Source organism: Schistocerca americana, chromosome 10 (assembly GCF_021461395.2).
Source record: "Schistocerca americana isolate TAMUIC-IGC-003095 chromosome 10, iqSchAmer2.1, whole genome shotgun sequence".
Lineage (NCBI taxonomy): Eukaryota > Metazoa > Arthropoda > Insecta > Orthoptera > Acrididae > Schistocerca > Schistocerca americana.
In genome coordinates, this window is record NC_060128.1 from 146,017,628 (window position 1) to 146,036,466 (window position 18,839).

The 18,839-nt window shown below is 43.3% G+C and overlaps 1 protein-coding gene and 1 pseudogene across 1 annotated transcript in view; both read left to right on the forward strand.

Annotated features, from left to right (window-relative positions):
* Positions 1-18,839, forward strand: part of LOC124552313 (protogenin A-like) — a 394,295-nt gene that overhangs the window by 117,108 nt on the left and 258,348 nt on the right. The gene's annotated exons all lie outside the window — the stretch shown is intronic.
* On the forward strand, positions 5,127-5,227 carry LOC124552822 (annotated as a pseudogene).

The window sequence follows — 18,839 nt, forward strand, 5'->3', positions numbered from 1 at the left end:
TCTGAAACTTAGGAGAACAAGTATCACTGCCAAGCCCGTGCTAGTCTCAACACAGTCACTCACAATCCCTTTCACTCATTTAGCAAGTTTAAGGTGTTGCATTTTTCGAAAGCGTAATAGCTACAAAAATACGGATTGTTTTTGATTGGGAATGCTCGACAAATATTAAGTCTGTCGGTACCTTATGGAGTCATAATTTTTAGGCACCTCCCTGCTCAATACGCCACACGGAATTTATATCTTTTCTCGTCACAAAATTCACTTTAAAGTTCCAGAATTTCTACACATCTATCGGAATAATTATGCCGTCACTCTACAACACTTTTGATGCATGGAACACTGCTAGATCCGGCAGCTTATCATTTCCATCGGAACTACTACTACTACACGCTTCCGAACTGTTTCATGGCTAGGCTCCTCTCTAGAATACTCTGTCTTCTCTACCAGCTTAGAAAGGCGTGCGAAGAATATTGCTTTACCATTGGTCAGTTAACTCACCAGCCAATAGCAAAACAACATTCTCCCGCGTCAGTCCGCGCTTTTCATCAATAACCAATCGCAAACTAGTAAACCTAACGACTACACATTTTACCGACGTAATTATCTAATATGCTGAAGTTTTGCTTATGCATAAAGTTATTTACTATTGTTATTTATACCTGAATTAACTTTCCCTTTACGATAAACTTACTTTAGAAATCTGTTGTACAAAAACCCCCTTTGTCCACATCCATACTTCTTCGAAATGTTCCCACACTAAATCCCAGTACATAACTCGTTAAACAATTATCTTCATATTAACCTTAAACCACACTCACGCATCATTCATACTGCTAAAACACATTTGTAAGATTAGATTAGATTAATACTAGTTCCATGGATCATGAATACGATATTTCGTAATGATATGGAACGAGTCAAATTTTCCAATACGTGACATAATTAAGTTAATTTAACAACTTACTTAAGTTAATATAACAACTTTTTAATTTTTTTGTGTTTTTTTATTTTTTTAATAATTTTTTTCTTAATTTATATCTAAAAATTGCTCTATGGAGTAGGAGGAGTTGTCATTCAGAAATTCTTTTAATTTCTTCTTAAATACTTGTTGGTTATCTGCCAGACTTTTGATACTATTTGGTAAGTGACCAAAGACTTTAGTGGCAGTATAATTCACCCCTTTCTGTGCCAAAGTTAGATTTAATCTTGAATAATGAAGATCATCCTTTCTCCTAGTATTGTAGTTATGCACACTGCTATTACTTTTGAATTGGGTTTGGTTGTTAATAACAAATTTCATAAGAGAGAATATATACTGAGAAGCTACTGTGAATATCCCTAGTTCCTTAAAGAAATGTCTGCAGGATGATCTTGGGTGGACTCCAGCTATTATTCTGATTACACGCTTTTGTGCAATAAATACTTTATTCCTCAGTGATGAATTACCCCAAAATATGATACCATATGAAAGCAATGAGTGAAAATAGGCGTAGTAAGCTAATTTACTAAGATGTGTATCACCAAAATTTGCAATGACCCTTATTGCATAAGTAGCTGAACTCAAACGTTTCAGCAGATCATCAATGTGTTTCTTCCAATTTAATCTCTCATCAAGGGACACACCTAAAAATTTGGAATATTCTCCCTTAGCTATATGCTTCTGATTAAGGTCTATATTTATTAATGGCGTCATACCATTCACTGTACGGAACTGTATGTACTGTGTCTTATCAAAATTTTACATACACAAAGAGACATCATAACGCTTTATGAAAATACTAAAACAGTTTATGAAAAACATTCTATTACTTTAGTGCGCTCTAGCGGGCACAATCGAAACTAAATTACAGTCCCCCACCCAATACTGTCCTCTGTCGGCTGATACAGAAAACTACGTGCGCGTCCAGTCTCGCGTCACAATCTGTCACTATCCAGCCCTGGGACACAATTCCTACTAGAGATGGGCAAACTGAAACACGTAACTGTTTCGAAACAAATGAAACAGTACAATGTAATGTTTCGATACGCTGTTTCGAAACAGTGAAACAGTTTGTGTTTTGTAATCTAATGAACCTAGACATTTTATCACCTTGAATGTCTACTGTATAGGTATGTCCATATAAACACAAATGATCTGTGAGAGCGCTAATCATTTCGCAGAAAGTATGAAACTATCGCTTGGGCGTCTTGGCAGTTTCGTATTTCCTGCAGCAAATGCGCTGCTTTCGTGTCGTGTGACTTTCATACTTTTCAATTGGCTGAGGCCAGCCATAGCTGAAGACAGAAGAACCACTACGAACGGAACTGGAGGTGGGAGCGAACTGCAGAAACAACGGATACGCTACTGGGATTCCCACATTCCGCTAGTATGGGTAATATACCCATCCTGCTAATTCCCATGCACACAAAGGGAATCATTGTGGATAATAGGTACAGTGACTGTAGACTCACAAATAATGCCAAATAATTCGAATAAATAACAAAATATAACAGAAAAATTTTGTCATTCAAGGTGTTTCGAACCGTTACTATAAATTCACCATGCTTCCCAGGCCTTCCCGTTCACCATTACACTATCAGTGATATGTCAAACAGATTGCTTGCAATTATACCTACATTAAATTTATGTATATGTATAATAACTGTCACTCTACGCCTTTTTTTTATTCAAAATGTTCTAGGCTTACTTGCGTTTCTTAATATGATTACGTACTTGAACAGAGAAACGCATGTTATAAAAAAAAAGTGTAATTTAACTGAATGATTTTCACATATTTATTGTTTTGAATGTGAATAGTATGCGTTGTTTTATTGTTTGGTTAATGTTTATAAAGCAAATGTTACGCCATTTCGGAATAGGACAGTCACCTAGAAACGAAGCTTTGTTTTCGGATATCTTAAGCTTCATGCTATTGCTTGTCAAAACGATTTCGACACTCTTGAAAGTGTTTCACGGAGTGGTATGTTGTGTTTCAGTACCTGTGCCGAGCCCGAATCTCGTCCGACACAGAGCGGAATGAAACATCACTGTTTCGATACAATCAGTCCGTTCCAAGCACAGGCGGACCGAAACAGCCTTATTTTGAAACAACGATACAGTTTCTGTGTCTGGCTCGAGATCGAATCTGGTCCGGATATCCGAGACAGGGGCGGAATGAAACACCACTGTTTCGAAACAGTGAACCACAGCCGTTCCGAAACACTGAAACAGTTCCACGTATCGATACACTGTATCGAAACATAGAAACAGTGGCCAAGTCTATTTCCTACTTAACCGCCTCCAAGGCAGGTTCGGTACACGGCGCTACCCCTCAAGGAGTCGTCAATTTAGCACTGAAAGGAAGTGTGGAGGGTGAGTATTGTCGAGGGAGTCTAGAGGTCGAATGCAATAAGCAGGTTCAAGTGGACGCAGTAGTTAATGCAGAGGTGTAGAGGTTTGCATAGGATGAAGCATCGCAGTCTTTGGACTACGGACCATAACCACAACTACTACTGCTGTTGGTTGAATCAGAGCCCTGGTCCTCAAGGGCTGGTCGGTCAGAGGACACAGCGACCATGCACGCAGTTCAGAACAACAGTGGCCGTACCGTACTTGTAAGCGTGACTCGCGGCAGCGGTTGACAGGAGAATGAAACCTGTTGTTGAGTCACTGGCCGCTGCTGATAAGGCGACACGTGGCGGATAGCGACGCCAGGTGATAAGCCACCTGGCTGGGCACAGTGTTCCCGCGGAGTTGAGGCGCGTCCCCCTGTCACAGGGTTCTCCACAAGAGCCACGCTGCCCTCAAAGCCTTCTTTTATCTCGCTTTGGCGGTACATACGAGGTGCGACTAGAAAAAAACCGGACCGATGCTGGAAAAAACATTTATTTACAATTATTTACAATTTCATGTTATCTCCTTCAATGTACTCTCCTCCTTGGTCTCTACACCGCTCCATTCGAATTTTCCACTGTTCATAGCAATGCTGCAGATCATTTTCGATAAGTCCATACATTACTTCCGTCGCTTTTTCTTTTACTGCTTCAACAGTCTCAAATCTAGTTCCTTTCAAAGCTGACTTGACTTTAGGGAAAAGGAAAAAGTCACAGGGGGCCAAATCAGGTGAGTAGGGTGGATGATCTAAGATGGGAATGTTGTGTTTTGCCAAAAACGTCTTCACTGACAACGCACTGTGAGCTGGGGCATTGTCTTGGTGAAGGATCCATGACTTTTTTCTCCACAAATCGTTCCGTTTTCTCCGTACTCGCTCAGGTAGGGTAGCCAGGACGCTAATGTAGTAATGCTGATTCACTGTTTGTCCCTCTGGTACCCAATCAATGTGCACAATCCCTTTGATGTCAAAAAAAAAACAATCATCATTGCCTTGAATTTCGATTTTGACATTCGTGCTTTTTTTTGTCGTGGAGAACCAAGAGTTTTCCAATGCATCGATTGGCGTTTAGTTCCGGGATCGTAAGTAAAAAACCACGATTCATCGCAAGTAATAACATTTTGTAAGAAGGTGGGATCACTTTCAATGTTTTCCAGGATGTCAGAACAAATCATTCTTCGGCGTTCCTTCTGTTCAATTGTGAGACACTTTGGAACCATTTTTGAACACACCTTGTTCATGTTGAAACTTTCATGAAGAATCTGCCTAACACTTTCCTTGTCAACTCCTGTTAACTCAGACACTGCTCTGATTGTTAAACGGCGATCTTGTCGAACAAGTTTACCGATTTTTTCAATGTTTGCATCAGTTTTTGCTGACAATGGTCTGCCAGTGCGAGTGTCATCACTGATGTCTTCGCGGCCATCTTTAAATCGTTTAAACCACTCAAACACTTGTGTTCGCGATAAACAATCATCGCCGTACACTTGTTGTAACATTACAAACGTTTCACTTGCAGATTTTCCTAGTTTGAAACAAAATTTGATGTTAACACGCTGTTCTTTCTCTACACTCAACATTTTCCGACGCACAGACAAAACGTCAACTGCTTAAAACAGACGCCACGGGCAGACTGAGTGCAGGAGGCAGATGAAACTCGAGCAGTAGGCGGAGCGAGAGTCACGTGACAGGCCACGCGACTTTCAGCCTTATTGCATTCGTTTTATTGTTTCACCAGTACTAGTCCGGTTTTTTTCTAGCCACACCTCGTATACTAAAATTTTCCGATACAGAGAAGATTAGCATGGCTCCTGCACAAGGATGACACGCAAAATCGTGAAGCGTTCCACATTTTTCTTGAAATCTACTCTGTAGGAATCAGCAGCATGGGTTTCGAAAAAGACGATCGTGTGAAACCCAGCTCGCGCTATTCGTCCACGAGACTCAGAGGGCCATAGACACGGGTTCCCAGGTAGATGCCGTGTTTATTGACTTCCGCAAGGCGTTTGATACAGTTCCCCACAGTCGTTTAATGAACAAAGTAAGAGCATATTGACTGTCAGACCAATTGTGTGATTGGATTGAAGAGTTGCTAGATAACAGAACGCGGCATGGGGAGAAGTCTTCCGAAGTAAGAGTGATATCAGGTGTGCCGCAGGGGAATGTCGTAGGACTGTTACTATTCACAATATATATATATATATATATATATATATATATATATATATATATATATATATATATATATATATATAAACATGAATGATCTTGGGATGTTCACTGAGGCTTTTTGCGGATGATGCTGTAGTATATTGAAATATTGTAACAGTGCAAAATTGTACTGAAATGCAGGAGGATCTGTAACGAATTGACGCATGGTGCAGGGAATGGCAATCGAATCTCAATGTAGACAGGCGTAATGTGCTGCGAATACAAAGAAAGAAAGCTCCTTTATCATTTAGCTACAATATAGCAGGTCATCAAATGGAAGCAGTTAATTCCATAAATTATCTGGGAGTAGGCATTAGGAGTGATTTAAAATGGAATGACCATGTAAAATTAATCTTCGGTAAAGCAGATGCCAGACTGAGATTCATTGGAAGAATCCTAAGGGAATGCAGCCCGACAACAAAGGAAGTAGGTTACAGTTCACTTGTTCGCCCACTGCTCGAATACTGCTCACCGGTGTGGGATCCGTACCAGATAGGGTTGATAGAAGAGATAGAGAAGATCCAACGGAGAGCAGCGCGCTTCGTTACAGGATCATTTAGTAATCGCGAAAGCGTTACGGAGATGATATATAAACCTCAGTGGAAAATCGGCAAGAGAGACGCTTAGTAGCTCGGAACGGGCTTTTGTTGAAGTTTCGAGAACATACCTTCACCGACGAGTCAAGCAGTATATTGCTCCCTCCTACGTATATCTCGCGAAGATAAAATCAGAGAGATTAGAGCCCACACAGAGGCATACCGACAATCTTTCTTTCCACGAACAACACGAGACTGGAAGAGAAGGGAGAACCGATAGAGATACTCAAGGTGTACCCTCCGCCACACACTGTCAGGTGGCTTTCGGAATATGGATGTAGATGTAGAAGGAAGAGTAAGCCTGGATGTCCAGTGGAGCTGTATCCGTCCAACAAAAACCTTGTCCGCAACCACCGGTCACGAGGCAGCTGAACTGAAGACTTACGTAAGGAGACCATTCCCAGTGTCAAAACTCGGGACCAGAGCAAACTAATTTCAACATGCGTCTTTATAAGGCTCGAGAAGTGATAGAATGTACGTTCGCAGTAATGACTAGTAAGTACATATTGCTGCATATAAGTACTGAAATTGATAGGCGTGATAATGTTGACATTATACTGAAATGTGTATCGTGGTTACATAAGGCGGCGAAAGACCAGCAGGTGCATTCACGTGCCAGGTAGCACAATCTACAAAAAGATACGCTTTTGTAGGTGAGAACCGCCATGTCACTGCAGCGAATTCCATAAGAGATTAAGTTATGACGTTCTTTTGTTCAGGGAAAGTGCACGAATGAAACCGATTTGAGTGGAAAGCGTTCTCAGTTTTAAGTATACTTTCTACAAGCTGTTTGTCTTAGAAGAAAGATTAAGAAAAGGCAAACGTATATTTCTAGCATTTGTAGACTTAGAGAAAGCTTTTGACAATGTTGACTGGAATACTCTCTTTCAAATTCTGAAGGTGGCAGGGGTAAAATACAGGGAGCGAAAGGCTATTTACAATTTGTACAGAAACCAGATGGCAGTGATAAGAGTTGAGGGACATGAAAGGGAAGCAGTGGTTGGGAAGGGAGTAAGACAGGGTTGTAGCCTCTCCCCGATGTTATTCAATCTGTATATTGAGCAAATAGTGGAGGAAACAAAAGAAAAATTAGGAGTAGGTATTAAAATCCATGGAGAAGAAATAAAAACTTTGAGGAGCTGGAAGAGCAGCTGAACGGAATGGACAGTGTCTTGAAAGGAGGATATAAGATGAACATCAATAAAAGCAAAATTAGGGTAATGGAATATAGTCGACTTTAAGTCGAGTGATGCTGAGGGAATTAGATTAGGAAATGAGACACTTAAAGTAGTAAATGAGTTTTTCTATTTGGGGAGCAAAATAACTGATGATGGTGGAAGTAGGGAGGATATAAAATGTAGACTGGTAATGGCAAGGAAAGCGTTTCTGAAGAAGAGAAATTTGTTAACTTCGAGTATAGATTTAAGTGTCAGAAAGTCGTTTCTGAAAGTATTTGTCGTTTATGAAATGTATAGAGTGTAGCCATTTATGGAAGTGAAACATGGACGATAACTAGTTTGGACGAGAAGAAAATGGAAGCTTTCGAAATGTGGTGCTACAGAAGAATGCTGAAGATTAGATGGGTAGATCATATAACTAATGAAGAGGTATTGAATAGGATTGGGGAGAAGAGAAGTCTGTGGCACAACTTGACTAGAAGAAGGGATCGGTTGGTAGGACATGTTCTGAGGCATCAAGGGATCACAAATTTAGCATTGGTCGGCAGCGTGGAGGGTAAAAATCGTAGAGGGAGACCAAGAGATGAATACACTAACAAGGAAACCTCCTCATCGCACCCCTCTCAGATTTAGTTATAAGTTGGCACAGGGATAGGCCATGAAAAACTGAACACAGATCAATCGAGAAAACAGGAAGAAGTCGTGTGGAACTATGAAAAAAATAAGCAAAATATACAAACTGATTAGTCCATGCGCAAGGTAAGCAACATCGAGGACATTGTCGGCTTACGAGCGCCGTGGTCCCGTGGTTAGCGTGAGCAATTGCGGATCGAGAGGTCCGTGGTTCAAATCTTCTGTCGAGTGAAAAGTTTAATTTTTTTTTATTTTCAGACAATTATCAAAGTTCAGGCACTCACACATAATAAACTTCGCTCTCCAAAATTCCAGGACATGTTCAGATTTGCTTGGACATATGCAGGATTTGACGGTCTACACACGGAAACATTTGAAAACGTAAGAAACATATGTTTTGACAGAGCACAGGGAAAACTGTGAAACTGTTGCATTCATTTGTTGTAGTTTATGTGACAAACTCTTATGTTTTCATCACTTTTTTGGGAGTGATAATATCGTCCACAAGAAAACCTAAATCGGGCAAGGTAGAAGAATCTTTTTACCCATTCGCCAAGTGTGCAAGTTAGGTGGGTCGACAACATATTCCCGTCATGTGACGCACATGCCGTCACCAGTGTCGTATAGAATATATCAGCCGTGTTTTCCTGTGGAGGAATCGGTTGACCTATGAACTTGCGATCAAATGTTTTCGGTTCCCATTGGAGAGGCACGTCCTTTCGTCTACTAATTGCACGGTTTTGAGGTGCGGTCGCAAAACAGAGACACTAAACTTATTACAATGAACAGAGACGTCAATGAACGAACGGACAGAACTTTGCGAAAATAAACTTTTCACTCGAGGGAAGACTTGAACCAAGGACCTCTCGTTACGCAGCTGCTCACGCTAACCACGGAACCACGGCGCTCCTGAGCTTGCACTATCCATGATGTTGCTTATCTTGCGCATGGACTACTCAGTTTGTATATTTTGCTTATTTTTTCATACTTCCACACAACTTCTTTCTGTTTTCTCGATTGATCTGTGTTCAGTTTTTCAAGGGCTATCCATTGTGTCAATTTATAACTAAATCTGAGGGGGGGGGGGGGGGGGTGCGATGGGGAGGTTCCCTTGTAAGCAGATTCCGAAGGATGTAGGTTGCAGTAGGTACTGGGAGGTGGGAGAGCTGCATCAAACCAGTCTCAGGACTGGACCACAACAACAACAACAGGCTGTTTGGAAATTCAAGTTACAAACTTCCAAAGCTTGTGGAAGAGAATGAGTAGTTAATAGTTTCAACTATAACGTACCGTTTCCGTGCTACAACCATTTGGAAACAAGTTGGTGACCTCTTTTACAAATTCGAGGGGTGCCCAGAAACTAATGCACCGCATTTTTTCTTCAACAATTCAACTATTTTCGAACATTATGAATCACCTTGAAGAAAATGGCTTGTTGATACATATCCAACACGTATTCGGAAAATATCGTTCTTTTGCAACACTGCTAGATCGTTTTTCCCATGATGTAATGAGTGTTGTCGACAAGGGATCTCAGATTGATTCCTAGATTTCCAGAGGGCTTATGATACCGTTCCCCATGAGCGACTATTAATCAGTTTGCATGCATGTGGAGTATCGTCTCAGTTGGATGACTGGATTCGTGCTTCCCTCTGAGATAGGTCACAGTCCGTAGTGATAGACGGTAAATCATCGAGTAGAACAGAAGTGATATCTGGCTTTCCGCAAGGTAATGTCATAGGCCCTCTGCTGTTCCTGATTTTCATAAATGATCTAGGTGATAATCTGAGCAGCCCCCTTAGATTGTTTGCAAATGACGCTGTAATTTACCGTCTAGTAAAACCATCAGACGATGAATTCCAATTACAAAATGATCTAGAGAGAATTTCTATATGGTGCGAAAAGTGGCAATTGGCACTAAACAAAGAAAAGTGCAAGATCATCACATGGGTACTAAAAGAAATCCGATAAATTTTGGGTATACGATAAATCGCACAAATCTAAGGGCTGCCAGTTCGACTAAAGACCTAAGAATTACAACTACGAGCAACTTAAATTGGAAAGACCACATAGATAATATTGTGGGGAAGGCGAAACAAAAACTACGCTTTGTTGGCAGAACACTTAGAACATGTGACAAGCCCACTTACGAGACAGCCTACATTACACTTGTCCGTCCTCTGCTGGAATATTGCTGCGCGGTATGGGATCCTTACCAGGTAGGATTGACAGAAGACATCGAAAAAGTGTAAAGAAGGGCAGCTCGTATCGTGTTATCGTGCAATAGGAGTGAGAGTGTTACTGACATGATACGCGAGTTGGGGTGGCAGTCACTGAAACAAAGGCGGTTTTCCTTGCGGCGAGATCTACACTCCTGGAAATGGAAAAAAGAACACATTGACACCGGTGTGTCAGACCCACCATACTTGCTCCGGACACTGCGAGAGGGCTGTACAAGCAATGATCACACGCACGGCACAGCGGACACACCAGGAACCACGGTGTTGGCCGTCGAATGGCGCTAGCTGCGCAGCATTTGTGCACCGCCGCCGTCAGTGTCAGCCAGTTTGCCGTGGCATACGGAGCTCCATCGCAGTCTTTAACACTGGTAGCATGCCGCGACAGCGTGGACGTGAACCGTATGTGCAGTTGACGGACTTTGAGCGAGGGCGTATAGTGGGCATGCGGGAGGCCGGGTGGACGTACCGCCGAATTGCTCAACACGTGGGGCGTGAGGTCTCCACAGTACATCGATGTTGTCGCCAGTGGTCGGCGGAAGGTGCACGTGCCCGTCGACCTGGGACCGGACCGCAGCGACGCACGGATGCACGCCAAGACCGTAGGATCCTACGCAGTGCCGTAGGGGACCGCACCGCCACTTCCCAGCAAATTAGGGACACTGTTGCTCCTGGGGTATCGGCGAGGACCATTCGCAACCGTCTCCATGAAGCTGGGCTACGGTCCCGCACACCGTTAGGCCGTCTTCCGCTCACGCCCCAACATCGTGCAGCCCGCCTCCAGTGGTGTCGCGACAGGCGTGAATGGAGGGACGAATGGAGACGTGTCGTCTTCAGCGATGAGAGTCGCTTCTGCCTTGGTGCCAATGATGGTCGTATGCGTGTTTGGCGCCGTGCAGGTGAGCGCCACAATCAGGACTGCATACGACCGAGGCACACAGGGCCAACACCCGGCATCATGGTGTGGGGAGCGATCTCCTACACTGGCCGTACACCACTGGTGATCGTCGAGGGGACACTGAATAGTGCACGGTACATCCAAACCGTCATCGAACCCATCGTTCTACCATTCCTAGACCGGCAAGGGAACTTGCTGTTCCAACAGGACAATGCACGTCCGCATGTATCCCGTGCCACCCAACGTGCTCTAGAAGGTGTAAGTCAACTACCCTGGTCAGCAAGATCTCCGGATCTGCCCCCCATTGAGCATGTTTGGGACTGGATGAAGCGTCGTCTCACGCGGTCTGCACGTCCAGCACGAACGCTGGTCCAACTGAGGCGCCAGGTGGAAATGGCATGGCAAGCCGTTCCACAGGACTACATCCAGCATCTCTACGATCGTCTTCATGGGAGAATAGCAGCCTGCATTGCTGCGAAAGGTGGATATACACTGTACTAGTGCCGACATTGTGCATGCTCTGTTGCCTGTGTCTATGTGCCTGTGGTTCTGTCAGTGTGATCATGTGATGTATCTGACCCCAGGAATGTGTCAATAAAGTTTCCCCTTCCTGGGACAATGAATTCACGGTGTTCTTATTTCAATTTCCAGGAGTGTATTTACGAAATTTCAATCACCAACTTTCTCTTCCGAATGCGAAAATATTTTGTTGACACCCACCTACGTAGGGAGAAATGACTATCATAATAAAATAAATCGGAGCTCGAACGGAAAGATTCATGTGTTGCTTTTTCTTATGCGCCATTCGAGAGTGGAATGCCTCTGCGAGGCACTTCAGTGTGAATTGCAGAGCAACCATGTAGATGTAGAGGAATGAGAATTACACGAAAGAATAGTGTTTTACTTACACGGCTTATTTTTCCACCTAATCTCCATCCCGCTGTATGGCCTTCCTCCAGAGCGAAACAAGGGCGTGTATGCCCTGTCGGTACCAATCCTTGTCCAGGTGGCGGAGCCAGTGCCTCACTGTGTGAATTACCTCCTCATCGTCCTCAAAATGTCTTCCACGAATGGCATCCTTTAATGGCCCAAACAAGTAGAAGCCGAGGGGGCTAGGTCAGGGCTGTAGGGTGGATGTGGTAACACTGTCCAACCCCGTTTTGCGATGTGTGCAGCCGTCCTCAGACTTGCGTGGGGCCGAGCGTTATCATGTTGCAGCAACACATCTCCTGGGTTGCTGGGCGCCGAAGTCGCCGGACCCGCGTCTTAAGTGTAGCGCACGCATTTGAATTCGGTTGTTTTAAATGGTGGTGTTTAGTATCGGTGAAGCAAGAGTCGCTACGGATAGAAGTGATGCAGAGGAAGCATATTTTGTAACAAGAGTCTATCCTGAATGGGTATAGTTAGCTTTCTTTTCTGAAGTGGAGTTAAATGTAACTACTAAGTATTTCATCATCCTATTAAAAAATTGTTAGAAATAACAGAACCATTAGTTCATTATTTGATGAAACACCCACAGAAACTATGTTTCGTCGGTCTAAAAATAAGTGTTCAAACATTTTTTTTTTTTTTTTCATTTTAAAATTTAGTTATGGACTGATGTTGTTGACGTCGGAGGTGGGGAGAACAAACTAATATCGAACTCAGCTAGGGTGTGATGGGCTCAGAAAGGTTTGGAAATACTGTTGTAGCTTATTTAATAGAATCTTTGGGGGCAAAGTGTGAATGCCTGTGACACATTTATCGTTGTGAAGAGCATCAAGATGACTTTTGAGAATTCTACTACGTCTGATTTTGTACTTCCACCACTGGGAACACACCTGTCATTCATTTAGAACGTTTATTCAATAATTCATTAATCTGTCCCCCGTCAATTTTTGAAAACGATGAGAGCAAGGAAATTGGCGAGTACTTTTGTATGTATTCCACATTCAATTTCTTTAGCAGAGGCACAGTTCTTGACTGTTTTAAATACGCTACAATTTCTCTCGTGAGAATGACTCCTTTATTGCAGTTTTTGTGGGAACTTGTGTATTGCGCTCTCTTATCATAACGTTGATCCACTCTTGTTTGCCTTCCTCTGTTTGTAGTTTAATAGCATTACAAAGAGCTGTCCGCGGCTCGTGGTCTTGCGGTAGCGTGCTTGCTTCCCGCGCACTGGGTCCCGTGTTCGATTCCCGGCGGGGTCAGGGATTTTCTCTGCCTTTCATCATCATTTCATCCTCGTGGACTCGCAAGTCGCCGTAGTGGCGTTAAAGAACTTGAGGAGCGGCGGTCGAACCGCCCCGCGAGGGGTCTCCCGGCCACCAATGCCATACACTCATTATTCATAACAAAGCTTTTATTTTCCGCATTGTATATTTTTGTCATTAGACGCCGTTTTTGCAGCAATCAGCATTCTTCCACAAATCATTTTGTTTCTGTGACAGAAATTGAAGAATGGCTCGTCATGAGTCCTCTTTGGGGAACTGAAATACTTACGGGTTTGGGACGACTTCCTAACACTTGCTGTTAATGTATTTGTTTTTGTTGTCCTTCTGGAAGATAGCATTGCGGAGTCCGCCTCGGTAGCTGCGAGGTCGGCATGGCTGGCTGCTAACTGAGAGCGCCCGGGTTCGATTCCCTGCCGGGTCGGAGATTTTCTCCGCTCGGGGCCTGCATGATGTGTTGTCCTTACGTTATCATCGTTGTAACTGACATAACTCTTAAGATGATTGTATGGGCATGACGCGAAAGCCACTGAGACGAAGTATGAAGGGATTCAGGTGGTCCGCTATGATGTTCATATACAGTGTCTCACGAAATACTCCCGGGAAGGTCTGCTTGTCGCGCGGCGCGTTTGCCGCCTGTTGCCGACGCGTCTGATTGTTGCCGCTATGCGTAGTTCTCTGACACCAATACAGGGTTATTACAAATGATTGAAGCGATTTCATAAATTCACTGTAGCTCCATTCATTGACGTATGGTCACGACACACTACAGATACGTAGAAAAACTCATAAAGTTTTGTTCGGCTGAAGCCGCACTTCAGGTTTCTGCCGCCAGAGCGCTCGAGAGCGCAGTGAGACAAAATGGCGACAGGAGCCGAGAAAGCGTATGTCGTGCTTGAAATGCACTCACATCAGTCAGTCGTAACAGTGCAACGACACTTCAGGACGAAGTTCAACAAAGATCCACCAACTGCTAACTCCATTCGGCGATGGTATGCGCAGTTTAAAGCTTCTGGATGGCTCTGTAGGGGGAAATCAAAGGGTCGGCCTGCAGTGAGCGAAGAAACGGTTGAACGCGTGCGGGCAAGTTTCACGCGTAGCCCGCGGAAGTCGACGAGTAAAGCAAGCAGGGAGCTAAACGTACCACAGCCGACGGTTTGGAAAATCTTACGGAAAAGGGTAAAGCAGAAGCCTTACCGTTTACAACTGCTACAAGCCCTGACACCCGATGACAAAGTCAAACGCTTTGAATTTTCGGCGCGGTCGCAACAGCTCATGGAAGAGGATGCGTTCAGTGCGAAACTTGTTTTCAGTGATGAAGCAACATTTTTTCTTAATGGTGAAGTGAACAGACACAATGTGCGAATCTTGGTGGTAGAGAATCCTCACGCATTCGTGCAGCAAATTCGCAATTCACCAAAAGTTAATGTGTTTTGTGCAATCTCACGGTTTACAGTCTACGGCCCCTTTTTCTTCTGCGAAAAAAACGTTACAGGACACTTGTATCTGGACATGCTGGAAAATTGGCTCATGCCACAACTGGAGCCCGACAGCGCCGACTTCATCTTTCAACAGGGTGGTGCTCCACCGCACTTCTATCACGATGTTCGGCATTTCTCAAACAGGAGATTGGAAAGCCGATGGATCGGTCGTGGTGGAGATCATGATCAGCAATTCATGTCGTGGCCTCCACGCTCTCCCGACTTAACCCCATGCTATTTCTTTCTGTGGGGTTAGGTGAAAGATTCAGTGTTTAAACCTCCTCTACCAAGAAACGTGCCAAAACTGCGAGCTCGCATTGAGTTGTTCTGTGTGTGTGCAAGGCGTTGTGAAAATATCTCTAATAATGAAGTTATTGTAGAGCTGTGAAATCGCTTCAATCATTTGTAATAACCCTGTACTTTGTGCGCGCCGTATACAGTGTGCGACTGAGTGTACTGGTGTTTTCTTTTGAGTTTTTTGTGAAGTTTAATCGCTTCAAATATTGTTGCTAGACGTCATTATTGCAACTGCGCCGAGTCAGGGGCTTTCCCTGCCCGTGTCGCAGGGCCGGATCCATTGTTGCCAATTTAGCGACTTTGTCGCTAGAAATGGCGACTTTTGCCTTCGCCTTAGCGACAAAAAAAAATTTTAGCGACAAAAATTATTTAGCGACTTATTTGGCGACTTTTGGAGTACTGACGACTTTTGAAGTACAAATCAAAACTATTTTGGGCCAGTATTTTCATTAACAAAACTAAGATTTTAACTATAGAATGGGTACTACACTGCCTTTGTTCTAGATTTACTAAGTTAAATTGAGTTCTTAGCACATCATGTAGCATTGTTCAGCATTTAGTACATTTGTGACGACTCAAATCATCTTCACATGTTTTACCTTAAACATGCTTTAAAAGACGTACAAATAGCAATAAAAGCTTTTGAAGGAGAGGACAATGACACCACTAAATTACTAGATACACTTCCATTTCTCATGCAGTCACTCGGACAAAACATAGTTTTTCCAACTGTTGATTTGTTAACAACACCAGTTCCAAGCGAATGTATGTACGCAAATCCGAACCTTGGCTTCACGTTTGAACAGAAATTGTCCGAGTCAAGTTTGCCTGAAGAAAATAAAGTTTATTTGAAGAAGAGATGCATTCAGTTTAGTCTGAAACTCATAAAAGAAAATCAACAAAGACTGCCAAGTAACGTTACGATCCTGAAAAAAAGTCAATGCTGGATGTTGAAGAAACAGTACAAGTGAATAAAAATAATGCTGTAGCGGATGTAGCCAAAGAATAGGGTTTTAGTGGCGATTTCATAGACGGTATGCTGCAAGAATGGCATAATATCAACTTTATTGGGTGGAATAACACTACTAACACTGTGCGATTTTGGAGTGAGGTTTTGCAGTATAAAAATGGCGCAGGGGAGAATCCTTTTTCTTTCATTTCACAGCTAGCAATGACTGTTCTATGCCTACCGCATTCAAATGCAGAAGTGGAAAGAATATTCAGTTCCATGAACATTATAAAAACTAAACAACGTAACAGATTATCGTTAAAGACAATTAATGCTTTGATCATATTGAGAGACCAGCTGAAGAAACAAAATAAAGATTGTGCATCTTTTGACATACCGTCAGACGTATTGGAGCTTATTGGTACGAAGAAAAGTTACTGTTTTGCGACAAAACCAGTCGAACTGCAACATCACCTTTTGAGCGACGTTCAACACACTACATCAACTACAGTTCTGTCAGAGCATGAAACAGAAGAGTTATTCGATCTTCTGAGTGACAACGATGAATAGCTCACATACTGGTATGTGTATATTTTGTAACCTAATTTGAGTTCTTGCTTTCTTTTGTTACAAATATAGTTGTGTATTTCTAGTATATTTGACTACTGTGATTGAAACAACAATTTATGTGTTGCGTCAATTATGATAACATGTTTAATTAAACGTTAACGTATTTTATATGTATGTTGTTGCAAGCGATGCGTCATTTATTTAAGACAATGTAGCAATTACGTATGAGACAATTTTTATTTTATTAACTCCTGCTCCTCCCCCCTCCCCCCTCCACCACTGGCTTACTGCGCCATTCACAGAACGAAATTTTCAGTACACCCATAGTAAAATCAGTTTTAGCGACTTTCTAGCGACTTTTGATATTGAATCTAGCGACTCGGGTTTTTTCGAGTTGGCAACACTGGCCGGATCCTCAGACAGTAAAGGTGTGACAGCCGGGGATGGTCTGCCCCGACCGCTCCGCCGAACCGCCTTCTGATGACCTCACCCTCTGTGCCCTGCTACTAACTGTACTTCTGTCGACATCAGATGCTCCATAGACTTTGCACAAGCGTTTGTGAATATTGCCCGCAGTGTCTTTTTCTGCAGTGATAAATTCAGTGACGGTACGTTGCTTGTAAGGTACACCACCTACAGACGCCACTTTGAAACTGTCCCCCAGCTACGCTATCTGTCGGAAGTGACGGAAACATGGCGCGCTCATTCCGGAGATTTCAAATCGTACGTGTGTAACGTTTCGCTTTTGTACCATTGTTTTCGGCTGAGAAAAAAATGCTGTGCATTATTTTCTGAGCAATACTCGTAATTCAATAGAAGTGACCCACTACATCACTTGTTCAATAGTTCCGCCCAATAACAGCCAAAGAAATTGCTCGTGTACTCGTAAACGAGTTCTCTTCCACGTGGTTCTCTTCCAATTCGGGTGTGCGGCGTCTCCTTCGAGCACTCTAGTAACGCCTCGAAGCTGTCGCGTAACTGTGACGAAAAGGGTATGCGATGGAGTCGGACGTTGGGGAGAACGATCTTGATAAAGGCGAAGGGCGGCTCATCCTTCACCGTGAGGCTCACTATTTACAGGGTGTCCAGAAAAGGGCTCCCTGATTCCAAAATTACATATCTCGAAAACAAAGATCGATAGAGGAATGCAGCAAACGGTATGTTTATTGTCAAAGCTGTAAGAAGTTTATACAGCAGTTTGAAATAATAGTTACAAAAGCTGCTAACAGATGGCGCTGTAATCGCCATACGTAGTGCCTACTATAAATAGTGATCCGAAGCCCAGAGCGATCAGTTTCACTATTGAAACGTGAAAGGAGATTAGCGTACCGAAGGAAGAGATTAAAACCATGTACTCCAGTGAACAACACGTTTTTCTGGTGCTATAGTACCACAGGTTAGAAGAGAGTCCTACGGCAACATGGCGAAGTTTTCAAGCACGACTGAATGTTCCAAAAGGATCCGTTGCGAAAACCATTCGTACGCTCTTCGCAAAATTTCAACGAACAGGCAGCGTAACTGATGATCTAGTGGGGCATGTTGGCCGCAAGCAAACCGCAGTTACGCCTGAAAATATCGCCACAGTTTCTGGAATTATTCAGCGAAATCCAATGTCATCTGTCCGTATAATTGCATCTGAGACTGGTTTGAAGCGTTCCTGCACGCAGAAAATACTGAGAAAGAGCCTACACATGTTTCCATTCAAAATTCAAACGCACCAGGCCACACCCGTACGAGCTGTGCAACAAAGGGTTGCCTTTGCTGATCAGCTGCTCGCAATGATTGATAGTGAAGGATTTGATGTTGGCTGCATCTGGTTTACAGATGAAGCACAGTTCCACCTGAATGGATACGTGAATAAGCAGAACTGGCGATTTTGGGTTTTCGAAAAGCCATATTGGCGTGAAGCGAAACCCCCGTATTCTCCTAAAGTTACTGTGTGGGCTGCAGTATGCAGCAGAGGCATTATTGGACCTTTTTTCATTCGAGAAACGATCACTGGTGCACGTTACGTTGCAATTTTGGAACAATTTGTCGCCACACAGCAAGCGTTAGAGGATCGTCCAGGTACTGAATGGTTTATGCAAGATGGAGCCCGACCACATCGGACCGAACAAGTGTTTCGCTTTCTTGAGGAATACTTCGGGAATCGAGTCACTGCTTTAGAATATCCCAAATTTACTAGTGCAAGCACGGATTGGCCTCCAT